General features: G+C 42.2%; 1 pseudogene; it reads right to left on the reverse strand.

The window, feature by feature from the left end:
- Positions 1–516: 516 nt before the first annotated feature.
- On the reverse strand, positions 517–3,896 carry LOC129152102 (synaptophysin-like protein 1; annotated as a pseudogene).
- Positions 3,897–17,218: the final 13,322 nt, after the last annotated feature.

Below are 17,218 nucleotides of genomic sequence, written 5' to 3' on the forward strand. Positions count from 1 at the left end.
ATGAGAATGTCATTCTACGACATTATGGAGACGTGATAGTTGATGAGTGTGGGTGTAGGTAGGTAGCCAGAAATAGGAATTGAAGGAGTGTTCTTAGGGTACACTTTTAATAAAACGACATATCTGGTTTAAAAATGGCGTGTGTGTTTTGTTTTGTTTTTTAGAAAGCCATTACTTTTTTTTAATCCTCACCTGTGGATATGTTTTTATTGATTTTAGAGAGAGAGGGAGATAGAGGGAGAGAGAGAGAGATAAAGAGAGATAGAGAGAGAGAGAGACAGACAGACAGACAGAGAGAGAGACAGACAGACAGACATCGATCCATTAGTTGCTTCCTGAATGCTCCCTGACTGGGGATCAAACCCACACCCTTTGGCTGTACGAGACTAAGCTCCAACCAACTGACCCATCCATCCAGGGCCCATTTCTTTTATTAGAAACAAATAATGCTTCTCAAGACGTTGGCAATAGGTCATAGTATAGACGTATTTTTAATACAGTGTGCTTCTCCCTTAATTATATTCCGGTAGTAAGTGAAATACCTTCTTGGCTATGAGAAACAGAAGTATTGGACAGACAATGTAAGCTGGTCTCCTTGTACACAAACCATGTATTTCTCCCCAAAATATCACATTCAGAAAGCCAAAGATCACAGATACATTTAAGGATCCCATACTAGTCACAGAGCCAAAATAACACATCATTCTTTGAAGATTACAGGGTGCACGTTCCTGGACAATATTGTGACCAGTAGCTATTTTAACATCTGTCAGAGCTTTAGCCCAGGCTGAAGTGCTCACCAGCCACAAGAAAGTGGCAACAAGAGTAACAACAAAGTCAGCCAAGCGAAGTTTTCAACTCTCCCAATACAGCTTTGGGTAACCAACATAGAGCAGAAGAGCAGCAATGCAGTACAGGAAGACAAAGACTGCAAACATAACATAGAATTCCACAGAAGAAGAAAATTAAAAATGGAACTGCCTGATGACCCAGCAACTCCACTTCTGAGTATATATCTGAAAAAACCCCAAAACACCAGTTCAAAAGAACATGTGTACCCTCCAGGTTCATTGCAGCATTATTTACAATAGCCAGGCTACGGAAGCAACCCTATTGCCCATCAATAAACAAGTGGATAAAAAAGCGATGGTACATGTTTACAATGGAATATTACTCAGCCATAAACAGAATCAAATCTTACCAGTTGTGATAGCATGGATGGAGAGGGTTGTACGCTAAGTGAAATAAGTCAGTCAGAGAAAGACAAATATTACATGATTTCACTTATATGTCGGATCTAAAGAACACAATAAATTAAACAAACAAAATAGAAATGAGCTCATAAATGCAGAGGACAGACAGATGGTTGCCAAAGGGGAAAAGGTTGGGGGACTGGGTGAGAAAGGGATTAAGAACTATAAACTGGCAGTACTAAATAGTCACAGGAATGTAAATTGCAGCATAGGCAGTATAGTTGATAATATTGTAATAACTGTGTATGGTGCCAGGAGGTGCTAGAAATATCAGGGGAGACACTCTGTCAAGTGTATGATTGTCTAAGCACTAAGCTGCCTTAACTTTCAAGCTAAAGCCATGCTCTTCCAAAGCATCCCCCAGCCTATGACAGCGCAGAGGGAACACCAGGGCCTGGCTATTTCTGCATATCCCTCTAATGCGCAATCTGCTAGGGAGCTCCCTGTGGAGTTGGCCGAGGTCCTGTCAAATCTGAATCATGGTCTGAGGCTCTTCCTACCCAATCCTGCCTCGTCCTCCTCTCCCCTCACAGGTGTCAGAGCTACATCACAAATCCCACTTCTTTATCTTTCACAGATATTACCTCCCAATATACCTCTTGCACTCCAAACCTCACCTCGGGGTCTGCTTACTCTAGGACCCAAATGACACAAATGGTTTCAAGTAGAAACTCCAAATTTAATGCCACAAGGGCCAGCCCTGCAAATTACAAGTGTTCACTTAGAAACAACTTATTTGTTTTCAGGGGTTTACCTATTCGATGATTACAAACAATTCTTTGGAGAAATGCAAGGAAGGCCAGCTAGAAATAAAATCACAGTTGAAATCTACTGAAGAGTTACTATGTGCCAAACTCTTCACATGAATTCCCCACCTATTCCTCACATGCCCTATGAAGTGTGTAGAATTCCTATTATTTCCTTTTACAGAGAGCAAATAGAGATTAGTTTGATTGTCCAATGACATAATTAGTAAGCGAAAGTCAGCATTTGTCCCCAGGAAAGCCTGCCCTATTAACCATGACACCATTCCAGTTATCCACAGTTGATATATGTTGTTTACAACAGAAGGATCCTAACAGATATGAACATTGGTTCCAGGGAGCAAGGTGTAGGGTATAGATAGACCTACATAAACAAATTTGGCCCTACTAAGATATCATCTATGCTTCTGAGCCACGTAACCTCAATATCCATTCCTAAAAAAAACTGCACCTGCTGGTATAAATTAGCCAATTGCTACAACATAAACTTTCTTTTGAAGTGTCCAGTTTTGCCTATGATCCCAGGAAAAATGGGATCTAGTCCTAGTCCCCAACCTGCTGAAAATAGATGTAGCGTGAAGGGGATCATTAGCTTCCTCCTGGAAGAGAGTCTCAGGTTAGCAGAAAGAACAGTTTCTGGAGACAAGGAAGGTAGAACTGCTTATGCAATGGCATTTCAATGGGGTGTGTGTGTGTGTGTGTGTGAGGGGGTGTTTTTTATATATTTTTATTGATTTCAGAGAGGAAGGGAGAGGGAGGGGGAGGGGGAAGAGAGGGGAAAGAGGAGGGGGAGAGGGAGAGGGAGAGGGAGAGGGAGAGGGAGAGGGAGAGGGAGAGGGAGAGGGAGAGGGAGAGGGAGAGGGAGAGGGAGAGGGAGAGGGAGAGGGAGAGGGAGAGGGAGAGGGAGAGAGTATCAGTGATTGGCTGCCTCCTGCACGCCCCAAACTGGGGATTGAGCCCGCAACCAGGATATGTGCTCTGACCTCGAATTGAACCGTGACCTCCTGGTTCATAGGTCAATGCTCAACCACTGAGCCACACCAGCCGGGTTCCATGGTGGGTTTTTAAGAGGGATTTGAGTATTTGGAAATCTCTGAGTCCTTTTCTAATTCTTACAATAATCTTAGCCCCAAAGTTACAAGACTCAGAGATTCTTAGTGAATGTTGGTCATAGAAAAGTGAGGGATTTCCTCTTGTGACTCCCTGAAAATCAAACTCTAGAGGTGACTTTGTGGGCTCTAGGTTGAATTAGCAGTCTTTCCAAGTATCTCATGTAGAAATCTGGATGTTTATTATTAAAGCGTCCACGTACCCAGAGACTCTATATTCAATATACCAGCTACAGTAACTGGGTGCCATTCTAAGAGTGGTGGTCTCCTGCGGATTCACGGGAAAGACCCTTGGACTTCAAATGCCCCAAGAGAAGCGGTTGAAAGGCACAGGTAAGCAGATGTATCTTGTTGAAAAGCTCTCCTGTGAGGTCAGATGGGTTCAGGTAGTTTTCCTGCTAGTGTGTGAGTAGTGCCAGTGAACACAGCCCAGCTGTGCCTCATCCACAAAGAATACACGTAGAACAGCTGAGGAAGTCGGCAGGTGCCCCTGGATCTGTAGGTGCCTCAAGCCACCGATTTCACAACCTGTCAGGCAATTTGTATCTGCGGGACCAGGGAAGCTGCCCTTCTTAGGACGGTTCCTATTAAGCCTTTCTTACTGTCTGGTGTCATCGGCGAGGTAAATGATTATTGAATGAATTACAGCTGTGAGCTTGATCACCCCTCACATCCATTATACCAGTGGCTGTGGTGGGGTCACAGTCACTTACCTTAGAAGTGGGACAGGCCACACGGGAAGAAGGAACTTGCCACTCCAGAGGTTTCATGGTGGCATTGCATTTCCATTCACCTGGTGGCTACGGAGATCAGAGGGAGAGCGGGATCACGGTGCTGTATTTAGGCTGCAGCTGTTGCTTACCTTCAGCCAGGGCATCATTCAGGGGTCAGTTAGAAAACAGAAACCACTTCAGCTATTTTAAGCAGGGAGGTATTTAAGAAATGCAGAGAATCGCGTGCATATAAAATATTGGAAGGGCTAGAGAAAGCAAATTGGAAGTGGCTCCCAGATCACAGAGCTGGCCTGCCAGGGAGCCAGCTGCCCTGCCATGATCAGGAAGGCAGAGAATCAGGGAACTGCCCTGGAATTGCTAGCCCCAGAAACTCACGGGTTGCCTGAACAGCAACTGGAAATCACCATGCCCCAGGGCTGCTGATGTTGCCTTCAAAGTCGCACTGCTCCTGCTAGACTGGCGTCAGCCAAACCTGCGTGCCCAGCGCCCGATGTCCTGGTGCCCATGGAGCTGGTGACTGGATGTTGTGATGCCACAGCCGACAGCCCAGCCCTTCCACACCACGCTAGCCCGCAGTCCACGGAAGCCGCAACAGTGCTGCTCCGTGCACGCTTCCAAATTCCCACAGGTGCATCTGATCGTCCACGCTTCAATCACCCCTGCAGCCTTAACTACCAGGGAATAGAGTTTTTGGCTTCCCAGCCTATTTGGTACAGACAGGCATCCTGAAAGGAGGGAGAAGGGATGCTGAGCACTACTCCACTAGGAAGCCAGCCAGCTTGCTGTGTCCTGGAGGAAGAAGGGGACAGGGGTAGCAAAAAGCCACAGGTGAAGGCATTTCCTGGCTTGAAAACGGAAGTGGAACCAGGAAAAAAGAAGGGAAAGCCTCGCCCAGTGGAGCAGGCAGGCAGGTTTGACCTGGAGGAGAGGTTGGAACTTTTGGAATCCTTATCAAATGCTGCCCTCTGATGTTTGAGGGATAAACTGCTATTGAGAAATGCTGGCGCACAGCCTGGAGAGGGAACGCATGGAGATGTAGTTTTCTGGGGTCAACAGCTATGGGTGCCTGAACTTCACAGAAACAGAAAAATCCACTGAATTGGACACCAAAACTACTGCCAAACAATGCAGCCAATTGCCATCCAGACCAAGTTTGCCAAGGTGTTCTTGACCCAGACCTCTAGATACAGGTTATTTTTTCCTTCGTAATCAGACTGGGGACGTTGTAAGCATTCCTGGGGGTTCACGCAATGATCGGAAAAGCAGATGATCAATTCAATTATGACTCATTTACACAAATTATAGATCAAAGTGAAGACTTACAATAAAAGAGTTTAACTTGCTGTCAGTATTGGCAATTTGACTTTTCTTAATCTATCTTTGCAAGACGCTTGGAACATGCTGCCCCCAATATTGCACCCGTGGAAGTGTGCTTCTCTTGTCTTCCTTCCAAGCTGTGAAAATGCTGAGGTCCAGGGTCCATGCTCACAAGAAGTAAGTCATGGTCACCTCCCTCTCCCCTCTTCCTTCCTCGTGGCCGTGCTGCGGTAAGCCAGAACTGTGGTTTGGGATCTTTGGATGAGAAAAGCTGGGTTAGAATAGGCCTACTCTTTAGAAAACTTTATGTGAGTTGTCTATATTGGGGTTGGGGGTCAAAGCATATTTATCAATCAAGCATTTCTGTTTTCCTTTGCTTACCTTCCTTGACTATATGACTTTATTGGTTATTCTTCAGTAGGATTTAAATATGCATGAGGCTCAGGCCAAAATAATTCCTACTAGCATCTTAATCTCACTCTGATTTCTAATTGGATCCAAACTAGAGAAGCCAAGGAGAATCATGAGGAACGGCCATCATGGCTGGCGTTGTAGCACTCTTTCCTGAAAACTCTCTCTACCTAAGGCCGCCATCTCTGAGAACCTCTAAATATTTGGGAACTTGCCCTAACCAGTTTGGCTCAGTGGATAGAGCGTCGGACTGCAGGCTCAAGGGTCCCGGGTTCGATTCCGGTCAAGGGCATGTACCTTGGTTGCGGGCACATCCCCCGTGGGGAGTGTGCAGGAGGCAGCTGATCGATGTTTCTCTCTCATCGATGTTTCTAACTCTCTATCCCTCTCCCTTCCTCTCTGTAAAAAAATCAATAAAATATATTTTAAAATAAAAATATTTGGAAACTCTTTGACAAACAGTATGAAACCATCCAAGTTTGAGGCTAGAGAGGAACTAACTATGACAAGCTGGAGATGCTCCGCAGGAACCACTTCTTGCATCGTTCATACCAATAAGCCTTCCGCTTCCTGGGGCCAGGGCTGCCCCCTTCCCACTTCTCTGTTGGGGCCTCTGGCATGAAGGGAACGGCATTTACAAACAAGTCACTGCGGAGATCAGAGAGCTCCCCCTCGCCCAGCCTCGGGATGGGCCGTGCATCACGCTCTTCCCACCCCACTGTTAGCTTTCCCACTGGGAGGAGAGGGGCTCAGCTTCAGGGTGCAGGGATGAAAGGCTGCGGAAAACAACAAGCCTGAAGCTGTGTGGGGTCAGGGCTGTGTGTAATCAGTCATTAGGGGGCCCTGATCTGCTGATCTGCTTCAAAGCTTTGGAACTTGACTTGAGGGATGTCACCCTGCTGGGTTCACAGAAGAAAGTCCCAGGGCGAGAGGCGAGGTGTTGCCACAAACGTGAGATCATAGATGGAGAGACACTTAGGAAAGAGTTTGCAGTGCTGTTGTTATGATATTGACAACAATAACAAGTCAACGACAAGAATCCTCCCAAGACTGTCCAACCCCCCATGTTGAATAGTTTGGTCATAATAGAATAAAATAGTGTAGCTTGGAGAGCTCAATAAATGTGGGCTGGAGAATCAGTGTTAATATTCACAAACTGGAGACAGAACATAAATTATGGTAATCCCTACAACAGAATAACACGCAGCCATTTAAAAATTATGTGGTACACACATATTGCTAGCAGGTATGGAACTGGTACCACCTCTGTGGAGGGCAACTTGGCACCACAAATCAAAATTACAAATGCCTACACCTCTGATCCAGCCTTTCCACTTTAAGGAATTTATCTTACAGATATATTCACAGAGGAACAAAATAACATGTACATACAAGTACAACTCTATTTATGGCAGCATTTTATTGTAACAGCAACCATTTAGAAACCATCTTTAGGGAACCTGTTTAAAAAGTTATGGTATAACCCAGGTGGTGTGGCTCAGTGGTTGAACGTCAATCTATGAACCAGGAGGTCACGGTTCAATTCCCGGTCAGGGAGCATGCCTGAGTTATGGGATCAATTCCCGGTGTGGGGTGTGCAGGAGGCAGCCGATCAATGATTCTCTCTCATTATTAGTGTTTCTATTTCTTTCTCCCTCTCCCTTCCTCACTGGGATCAATTAAAAAATATTTTTAAATAAAAAATTATGGTCTATCCATACAATGGAATCGAGTGCAGTCTTAAAAAAAAAAAAGTAGCAGATCTCTATGTCCTGATATGTGTGGGGTGTGCAATGTAAAACAATAACCAAAAAAATCAAGGTGCAGAACAGCATGTATATTACACCACCATCAGAGGTTGATAAAGTGAGAGAGAGGATCTGGGAAGAACATTCACTGGATGAAAGACACTCATAGTCCAATCCAGCTCGCTGTCTGCCTCGGACGCCTTCAGCCTCAGCCAGTGGGTACTGAGCGGTCCCTGAACTGCGCAGCCTTAGCGGAGGAAGACGCATATGTACGCACCCTGTTACAGTAGATTTAAATATTAGTGCACATAAGCAGCATCTGGATTAGTTGCTGAAAATGAAGATTGAAAGGATTTATCCTTAAGAGATTGTGACTCAGTAGGTCTGGGATTGGAGCCTAGAACTGGTGGGGGTTTTGTTTTTAAAAATAGACTTTATTTTGCAGAGCAGTTTTAGGTTCACAGCAAAATTGAGAGGAAGGTACAGAGATTTCGCATGTACCCCACGCCCCCACACAGGCAAGGCTTCCCCCATTATCAGTGTCTCCCACCAGAGTGGTATATTTGTTACAACTGATGAACCTAAAGGACAGTTAGGGTTCACTCTTGGTGCTGCACGTTCTATGGGTTTGGACAAATGTACAGTGACTTGTATCTATCATTATAGTGTCATACAGAGTAGTTTCCCTGCCCTAAAAATCCTGTGTGCCCCACCTTTTTATCTCTTCCTCCCCTTTAACCGCTGATATTTTCACTGTACCCATCGTTTTGCCTTCATTCACATAGGAATATGCATCTAAGGTTCCTCCAGGTCTTTTCATGGCTTGACAGCTAATCTTGTTTTAGTGCTGAATAACATCCCATTGTCCCAACGTCCCACAGCTTATTTATCCATTCACCCACTTAAGGACACTTGGTTGCTTCCAGGTTTGGGTAATTCTAAGTAGCTGTCCATCAACATCCATGGCCAGGTTTCTGTGTGGACATCCATTTTCAACTCCTCTGAGCAAATACCAAAAAGCATGATTGCTGGATTGTATGATAAGAGTCGTTTAGTACAAAACCAACAAACAAGCAAAAAACTGCCAAACTGTCTTCCAAAGTGGCTGAACCATTCAGCACTCCCACCGCATCGTATGCAAGTCCCTATTGCTCCACATCTTTGCCATCATTTGGTGTCCTTAGTGCTCTGTGTCTCCGCCATTCTAATAGGCATGTAGTGGTATCTCATTGTTGTTCTATCTTGCATTTCCCTGGTGACATGCGATGAGGAGCATCTTTTCATGTGTTTATTTGCCATCTGTATACCTTCACCCCACCCTTAATTGGGCCATTGGGTGGGACCTCCTGGAGACTGTTGTCTACTTGATTTATTGCTGAGTTCAGTAGCCCCTTTAAATGCAGACAATCACCCTACAACTGGGCCAGTTTCTCTTGACCCACTTCTGACTTTCTGCTGCATTTCTTGGGTTTGGGTGCTTAATGTAAGCAATACAGAAATCTGCCTAAGCTATGACACTTTTCCTCTGATTTGGAAATGAGACGGGCTCTGAGAATCGGTTCAGTGATGTGACTGAAAGCACAAAGCTCTCACGTCACACAAAGAAAGAGTTGAAATGTAACAGAAGCCGCACAGGAAGGTTAACATCCTTTCCCCGCGCCTCCTGCTTCCGAGTTGTCTCCGATTCTGCTTCGCATCTGCTCTACTCTTTTGGTTTATGTGAACAACCAACTATTCAGAGGCTGTAAGAATTTGGACACACACACACACACTCACACACACACACACACACACACACACACACCAATGATAGTGCATGTACTTCAAGTTGGGAAACTCAACACATCTTTACAACCCATCCTAAATTTGCCTTCTCTTAAATGTACTCCTTCTCCGAATTTTGGCATTCTCGTTGTAAGGAAGAGGAGTGCTTAGCTTCACAGAACTCTGCTTCCTAGTTAAGACCCTGTGTTTCACTGAAGTTAGTTCATCCTATGGCTATACTGAGTTCTCCTGAACTCCATTGAATCAACCTCTTTGAACTGAAGGTTTTCTCTTTTTGTTTCTGTTTCAGACAGGGTACCTTCAGAGAAATCCCTCGAGAAGTTTAAAATGTTTCATGAGGGATCTTATAGACACAAATATATACTAACTTTAAAAGTCTTCCGTTTTAGCCCTGGCCGGTGTGACTCAGTAGTTAAGTGTTGGCCCGCACACCGAAGGGTCACAGGTTCAATTCCTGGTCAAGAGCACGTACCTGGGTTGGGGGTTCCCTCCCCATACCCTGGTTGGGGCGTGTGTGGGAGGCAACCAGTCTGTCTCACATTGATGTTTCTCTCTGTCTCTCTTTCTCTCTCTCTAGCTCTCGCTCTCACTTTCTCTCCCTCTCCCCTCCCCGTCCCTCCCTTCCACTCTCTCTGAAAAGCGATGGAAAAAATATCCTCTGGTGAAGGTTAACAAAATAAAATTTAAATTTAAAAAATTCTTCAGTTTTAAGTCTACTTTCATTCATTCCTTTATTCAACATTTACTGAGTGCTGAGTGTGTGCCAGGTACAATAGAAAACCAAACGAAGCAGACCTGAAGGGGTTTATACCTAATGGCAATAAATACTAAACATAATGAGTAAATGGCACAGTATTTAGAAGGTGTTAAGGTCTACGGAATAAAGAAAAAGAAGAGTGGGGCAGAAGAGATGGGAGCATGAGGATGGAGGTTCATGTTACCATTTTACAGGGTGTTCAGGGAGGGCTTCACTGGAAAGATGACATTTGGGAAAAGACTTAAAGGAGAGAGAAGCAGGCTCCAGGAGTGGGCATATGGCCTGGGGAGTGAGAAGTGGGTGAAATGAGCTGAGCAGATAGGAAATGAAGTCAGATGTGGGGGTGGAGGGGTGAGTCTACAGCAGCCCTATTATCTTCAGTTTGAAATTGAGAGATTTTTATTATTTTTGAGTAGGGATTTATTCTTGTTCATATTTCCAATAAAATTTTGCTTTTTAATACTTATAAAAACTTGGAACATATTTTACTGACTTTATTGACATCAAAGGGTGGAGCAAAAGTGGGTTTACAATTGTGAGTACATGAAACAGAGTTTATTCTTGTATTCTTAACAATTATTGTGTTATTGTCCATGCAAGCAACTGCAAACCTACTTTTGCCCCACTCTGTGTGTAATAATTCTATGAATTTTGATAAATGACTAAACCTATAAACTCACCATCTCATTAAAGTTATAGAACCGTGGTCGGCAAACTGCGGCTCGGGAGCCACATGCGGCTCTTTGGCCCCTTGAGTGTGGCTCTTCCACAAAATACCACGGCCTGGGCGAGTCTATTTTGAAGAAGTGACGTTAGAAGAAGTTTAAGTTTAAAAAATTTGGCTCTCAAAAGAAATTTCAATCGTTGTACTGTTGATATTTGGCTCTGTTGACTAATGAGTTTGCCGACCACTGTTCTAGAACATTTCCATCATCCCTAAGAGTTTTTTCATAACCTTTTGCAGTCCCTCCACTGCCAGCCCGTCAACGACCAGTCTGCTCTTTGTCACTATAGATTGGTTTGCATTTTCTAGGATTTTTATATAAATGGGATCATACAGTATATATTCTTTTATGCCTGGCTTATTTCACTCAAATGATGCTTTTCAAATCCATCCGTGCTAATGTATATATATTTCATTCCTTCTTTTTGTTGCTGCACATTCTATCATATACCATATTTAGTTTATTTTTCACTCATTGATGAAAATTTGGATTTTGTTCCGTCAAAATTGTAATATATTAATGTTGTTTTTAATAATTGTGTTCTAATAGTTATTATAATGATCCCACAATCTAGAAAGTTTTAGTTCCTAAAGCCTCGAGGCCACAGGAAATTTTAAAATTTAAATATATTCTTTTGCTGCAGAGAATTATTATGGTAATAAATGGTAATTATGAATGGTAATAAATAAAAGACAGTTAAGCATGAAAACATCTTACATTGGTAGGATAAAATTTTATAGAGGAAGTGGAATGGAGAAGGACGACGGGAAATGTCCCAGTGCTAAAAGGTTACATGTTAACACTGTGGTATTTACAGCCCATTATATACATTTAAAGAAGTAATGTGACTTTCATCTTTTTAAGTCAGTATGTACAATATGCTAGGAATTTAATGCTTTACCACTCGTTAAACTTAAATTATTTTACATGTCAATTTTAAAATGTGAATGTGAAAATTAAAAAATTAAAGGAGAAATGTTGGAGGATCCCTTCTCTCAGGTCCCATTCCCAGAGGCTGTGCTTAAACTGTTCTGGGTGGGCAGGCACATTATGGTCTTAAAAGTTCCCCAGATAGTTCTCATGTGCAGCCAAAGTTCAGAACAGCTGGACTAGCAACAGTAGTCTCTCTCAACAGAATGACCCTTGAAGAAACAACAAGCATGACACTTAACAAGGAGGAGGAAAAAAATGAAAGCTGAGTTGTTTACCACTTGCCTGGGAGTGTCAGTTATCTAGCAAGTAACTATTCAAAAGGTTTATAAGAACATCAACAGTCCTGATAGAACATAAGCACAAAAGACATGAACTGATAACCATGGCTGATCACTATGACGCCTTCCAATGATGAGATGCTATTATTTGCAAGGCACTGTGACAGTTGTGGTAAAGTACATGGAATTATCTTCACTGTAGATTGTTTCAGGCCTAGAACACTAACCCACAGAGTATGGTAACAAAGAAAGACCTCAGGAGGGTGTAATTATTAACTGGTAATTGCCCCTGGACTGACCTACCGGCCTCTTTGCACAGCGGTATTTCTTTTTGCTTACTGTCAGAAGGTCGTCTGCAATTTAATTTTGTTGTCTACTTCCCTGCTTCTCCTCGGTTCTGTTTTTGCGCCTTAGCTATTTTTCCCTCTCACTCTAGTTTTCTGTTATGATTTATAGCATGTTGGTAAAAGAAGGGACGAGGATTTGGGCTCAAGGACAAATTTCACAATGAATGACATAGTGACCTGGTAAGATTATGTAAGATTGCAATGTGACACCATTGTCATTAGCTGGTTATTAATAACAGGAAGGAGCCACGGGAAGGCCAGACATTATAGGCATGTCATTTGGAAGCTGCAACTCTGCACTCCCCGGGGAAACCACTGGCCCATTCCCTGCAGAATTACTGGGGAATGGGGTCCAACAAAGGGGAGATAGATGCATGTGCAGTGAAGCTGGGGTGACTAGGGAAGGTACTTGCCTGTCAGTCAAGCCTGGGGAGCCATGCATTGGCCAGCATGGGCGAAACCAATGCAAACCCGAGAAAATTTGGGAATACATAAACCCCTAAACAAAGAAGTTCGCTCTCTTGTTGCTCTGGGCTCCCTCTTAACTCCTCTCCTGTTGTTCTCTTGTGTGGCTCTCTCTCTCTCTCTCTCTCTCTCTCTCTCTCTCTTATACCTGTTTCCTTCTATTTGCCCCTATGGCCATGTGGACCCCACATGCAATGGACTAATGGACTGCAGCTAAGCTAGCCTGATGCTGGACTGGCGTGTGCAAATATGGCATGAAAATCCTGGACAACTGGCTCTGATTTTATCCCTGCTCAAGGCAAAATGGGACTATTTCCTTGGCGGGACTGAGGGAAATGAAACCTTTGAAACCCAGGGGTTTGACGCCACAGAAATAAAACTCTCCACTCTATCTCATCCTCCTGTGCAGGTCTCAGAAAATTCCTTTTCTCAGGCTATCGCAAGAAATCCACCCCCACTAGCAACCGGTGCGTCGAAGGCCTCTTTTATCCTGTGCAGTGCCGACCGGAACCTCTAGAAGGAAATGTTCCATCCTAATCCCTGGGAATAGTACCTTTTCCAGCAAAAGATGTGATTAAGTTAAGGATCTTGAGCGGAGAGCCTTATCCTGGGTTATCAGCGTGGACCCTACATACAATCACGTGAGAAAGGTGGAGGGAGTTCTGAGGCAGAAGAGAAGGCGATGAGAAGACAGAGCCACCACAAAAGCAAGGTACGCTGACAGCCAACAGGAGCTGGAAGAAGCAAAGAACAGATTCTCCACGGAACCCTTGACGTCAGACTTCTGGCCACCAGTACTGTTAAGAGAATAGATTTCTATGTGTAAAGTCACCGAGTTTGTAGTAGTTGTTACAGCAACCACAAGAAATGAATACACTCTGGTAATTCCCCAGGCAAAGACTAAGCTAAGGAATGTGCAAGTGCTTTGTAAACAGAAGTGCTATACAAATACAATCTCTCGTTACTGCTCTTTCTACACGGACCTCTAAGACCATGCAAATAGCCATCATCATGAATCAGTCTTCATGGAACAAATGTAAGGGGAATTCCCAATGTTGGTACTCCTCCAATATTTCCCATCTTGTTGTCCAAAGAAATCTGGGAATAATTCTTTATATCTTTCTCGGTCTGATCTCTCACTCACACTCCATCAATTATCAAGTTCTGTGGATTCAACTTCAGATGCATCTCTTGAATTAAGTTTATTCTTGCCACCCTGAACATAAGGCTTTTGAATGTGCTGTTTCCTTGGCCTTCCTACCACAACAGAAGATTAGCTGCATACTGGCCATTTCACTGTTAGGTTAACCCATAATCATGCTCCAAATTAGGTAGATACAAGTTTATATATCTACCAGGTGCAAGTTAATATACAGATGGCACTGATGACACAGAATAATAGAAACTAATATAAAAAAGCACCAAATTTACTGCAGATTCAATGAAATCCCTATCAGAATCCCAGCTGGCTTCTTTGCAGAAATTGACAAGCTGACCCTAACATACAGAAACACAAAAGATCCAGAATAGCCCAAACAATCTTGAAAACACAGAACTAAATTGGAGAACTCTCACTGCCAGTTACAAAACTTACTACACAAAGCTACAGTGATGATGGCAATGTGGTAAAGGCATAAAGATATACATATAGCCTTAACCAGTTTGGCTCAGTGGATAGAGCGTCGGCCTGCAGACTGAAGGGTCCCAGGTTCAATTCTGGTCAAGGACATGTACCTTGGTTGCGGGCACATTCCCAGTGGGGGGTGTGCAGGAGGCAGCTGATCTATGTTTCTCTCTCATCGATGTTTCTAACTCTCTATCCCTCTCCCTTCCTCTCTGTAAAAAATCAATAAAATGTATATATTTTTTTAAAGATATAGATCAGCCTACTAGAATTAAGACTTCAAAAAATATATCTATGGTCAAGTGATTTTTTTACAGGGGTAGCAACAAATGGTGCTAGGACAACAAATATCCACATGTGAGAGAAAGGAGCTGTACCCCTACCTTACACCATATATAAATTAACTCAAATGGATTATCAAACACTTAGAAGAAAACAGGGGGTAAATCTTCATGAACTTAAATTTAGCAACTGTTTCTTAGATATGACACCAAAGACATAAGCAACAACAAAAAAATAACATCAAAATTAAAACTTTTGTGCTGCAAAATGATACCATTAATGAAGTGGAAATGGGCTTAGTCTCACTATTTTCAAACATTTTTTTCTCATCACTTGGTCTTTAGAGAGAACAACGGCTAGTTCTAATTTATTTTTGTTCTTACATTTCCTTGTTCTTACTATTCAGCAACAAATTGAATCAATAATCAATTCCCATTTTTCATAAAAAAGAGGAATACTTCCCTTCTGAATCCAAGATAACACTTCAATAATAGTATCGGCTAGAAGTTGTGACATGTCTCATTCAAAGACATTCAGGTTCTTATTACAAACTAGAAGCCCAGCGCGTGAAATCGCGCAGCCCTGCATCACCACCACTGGGTTTTTATTATATACATGACAAGTAGAAGCCCTACAAAAGCAAAAACTGAGGGCTAGGGGATAGCTTTGGGGAAATATCCTTAAGTTTTTTTCTGTTTTTTTTTTTCTTGATTCTAAAGAGAGAGGGAGAGGGAGAAACATTGATCGGTTGCCTCCCACATGCAATATCCTGAATTTTTTAGGTCAAAGTAATATTTGATACTGTTTCTATAAATTCAGATGTTATTCAAAATTAAGACAAAATTTCTACACATTTAACAAATCTCCACTATCCTTACCTAAGTAGTCTTATAGTCAGGGTATAAATTCCAGCTTGGGAAAACTGGGCATCTGTATCTACCAGTAAAATTCCTGTTCACTTTAGTTACACAAGTATTGAGGATCTGTTCTGACTGGTGATGAAGGGGGGCGGGGGGGGGGGGGATTCAAAATTGAGTAGAATGCTCCTAAGGCTTCAACAATTTCTAAATAATTAACAAAAACAATTTGGAGCCCTGGCCAGTGTTGCTAAGTGGTTAGAGTGCTGGGCCATGCACCAAAAAAGGTCAAGGGTTCAATTCCCAGTCAAGGGCATGTACCTGAGTGCAGGTTGGATCCCCAGCCAAGTAGGGGCACATTCGGGAGATAACCAATTGATGTCTCTCTCACATTGATGTTTCTTTCTCCCCCACTTCCCTTAAAAATCAATGGAAAAGAATCCTCATGTGAGGATTAACAAAAAATAAAGATAGTAACTTGGAGCCCTCTTCTCATCACATAATCCTACTTACAATTCAATGCACAAAATTCCTAATAAATATACAACCTTAAAGATGGGTAAAACCAAATCAAGTTTTTTAATGTGAAGGCCAGTAGCTGACAGACTGTAAGATCAAAATTATGTATTCACTTCTTCCTCTATCTTTTATACATGATGAGTGCGGGAGGAGGAATGAAACTGAACAAACTTTAAATTAATACAGGCAAAACAAGAATTCAAATATTTTCTTACACTCCACATATATAAATCAGAAACCATTATGTAAGAATGGTTTAAATATTAGGGTGATTTTTAAATGTTTATTTTTTAAAATTCTTGTTTAGGACTAATTGTATTTAGCTCCTTAGCCAGTAAAATATATACATTCATACTTTTTAATATAGTACGCCCTCCATTATCTATGGATTCTGCATGCATGGGTTAACTGCATTAAAAATATTTGAAAAGTTCTTGTTGCTGATGTTGTACTGTGCAGTTATAGACCTAGATCAGGGGTCCTCAAACTTTTTAAACAGGGGGCCAGTTCACTGTCCCTCAGACCGTTGGAGGGCCAGACTATAGTTTAAAAAAAACGATGAACAAATTCCTATGCACACTGCACGTATCTTATTTTGAAGTAAAAAAACAGAACAGCAAAAACACCCACATGTGGCCCACGGGCCGTAGTTTGAGGATGCCTGACCTAGATGGTTGTGTATATAATAAATATGTATAGATTTTTATCATTATTCGTAAACAATACATTATAACAACTATTGAGTATAACTATTTTATATAAGGGACTTAAGCATCTACAGGTTTTGATATCATGGTGAGAGGTCCTGGAACCAATCCCCCCCAGATATGGAGGGTCGACTCTACTAGAAAATGTTTTGTGTTTTATGTATTTTCCATTGTAATATAATTAATAACTTAATCAATTACCAAAAGTACTTTATTTGTGAACAATGTAAAAACTAACGATACTAGCTTTGTACAGTTTTACTTTCTGTTTGGAAAGTCCTACAAATTCAAGGTAATAATAAATATGTTTATTTTCTTAGTCTTTCCTTTCCAAAGGTTCAATTTTAAAAAGAATGTTACTGCTTTAAAACTTCAACACAGTCTGTGCTTATAGTATTTTCAAATTTGTCTGTAAGAGCTTGGTGCTATGAAGAGAAGAAAGAGTGGCTGTGAGAGAGAAAAGAAAGGGAGAGAATATTCTCACAGTTAATATTGATAAAATTATGAATCAATGGGTACTATCACTTAATATATAAAAACTTCCTGGTGGTGATTAATTTTATGTAAAGTAAATATCAGAAAAAAATCAATGAAATTTGCTAG

This window comes from Eptesicus fuscus, chromosome 17, assembly GCF_027574615.1.
Source record: "Eptesicus fuscus isolate TK198812 chromosome 17, DD_ASM_mEF_20220401, whole genome shotgun sequence".
NCBI classification, from domain to species: domain Eukaryota; kingdom Metazoa; phylum Chordata; class Mammalia; order Chiroptera; family Vespertilionidae; genus Eptesicus; species Eptesicus fuscus.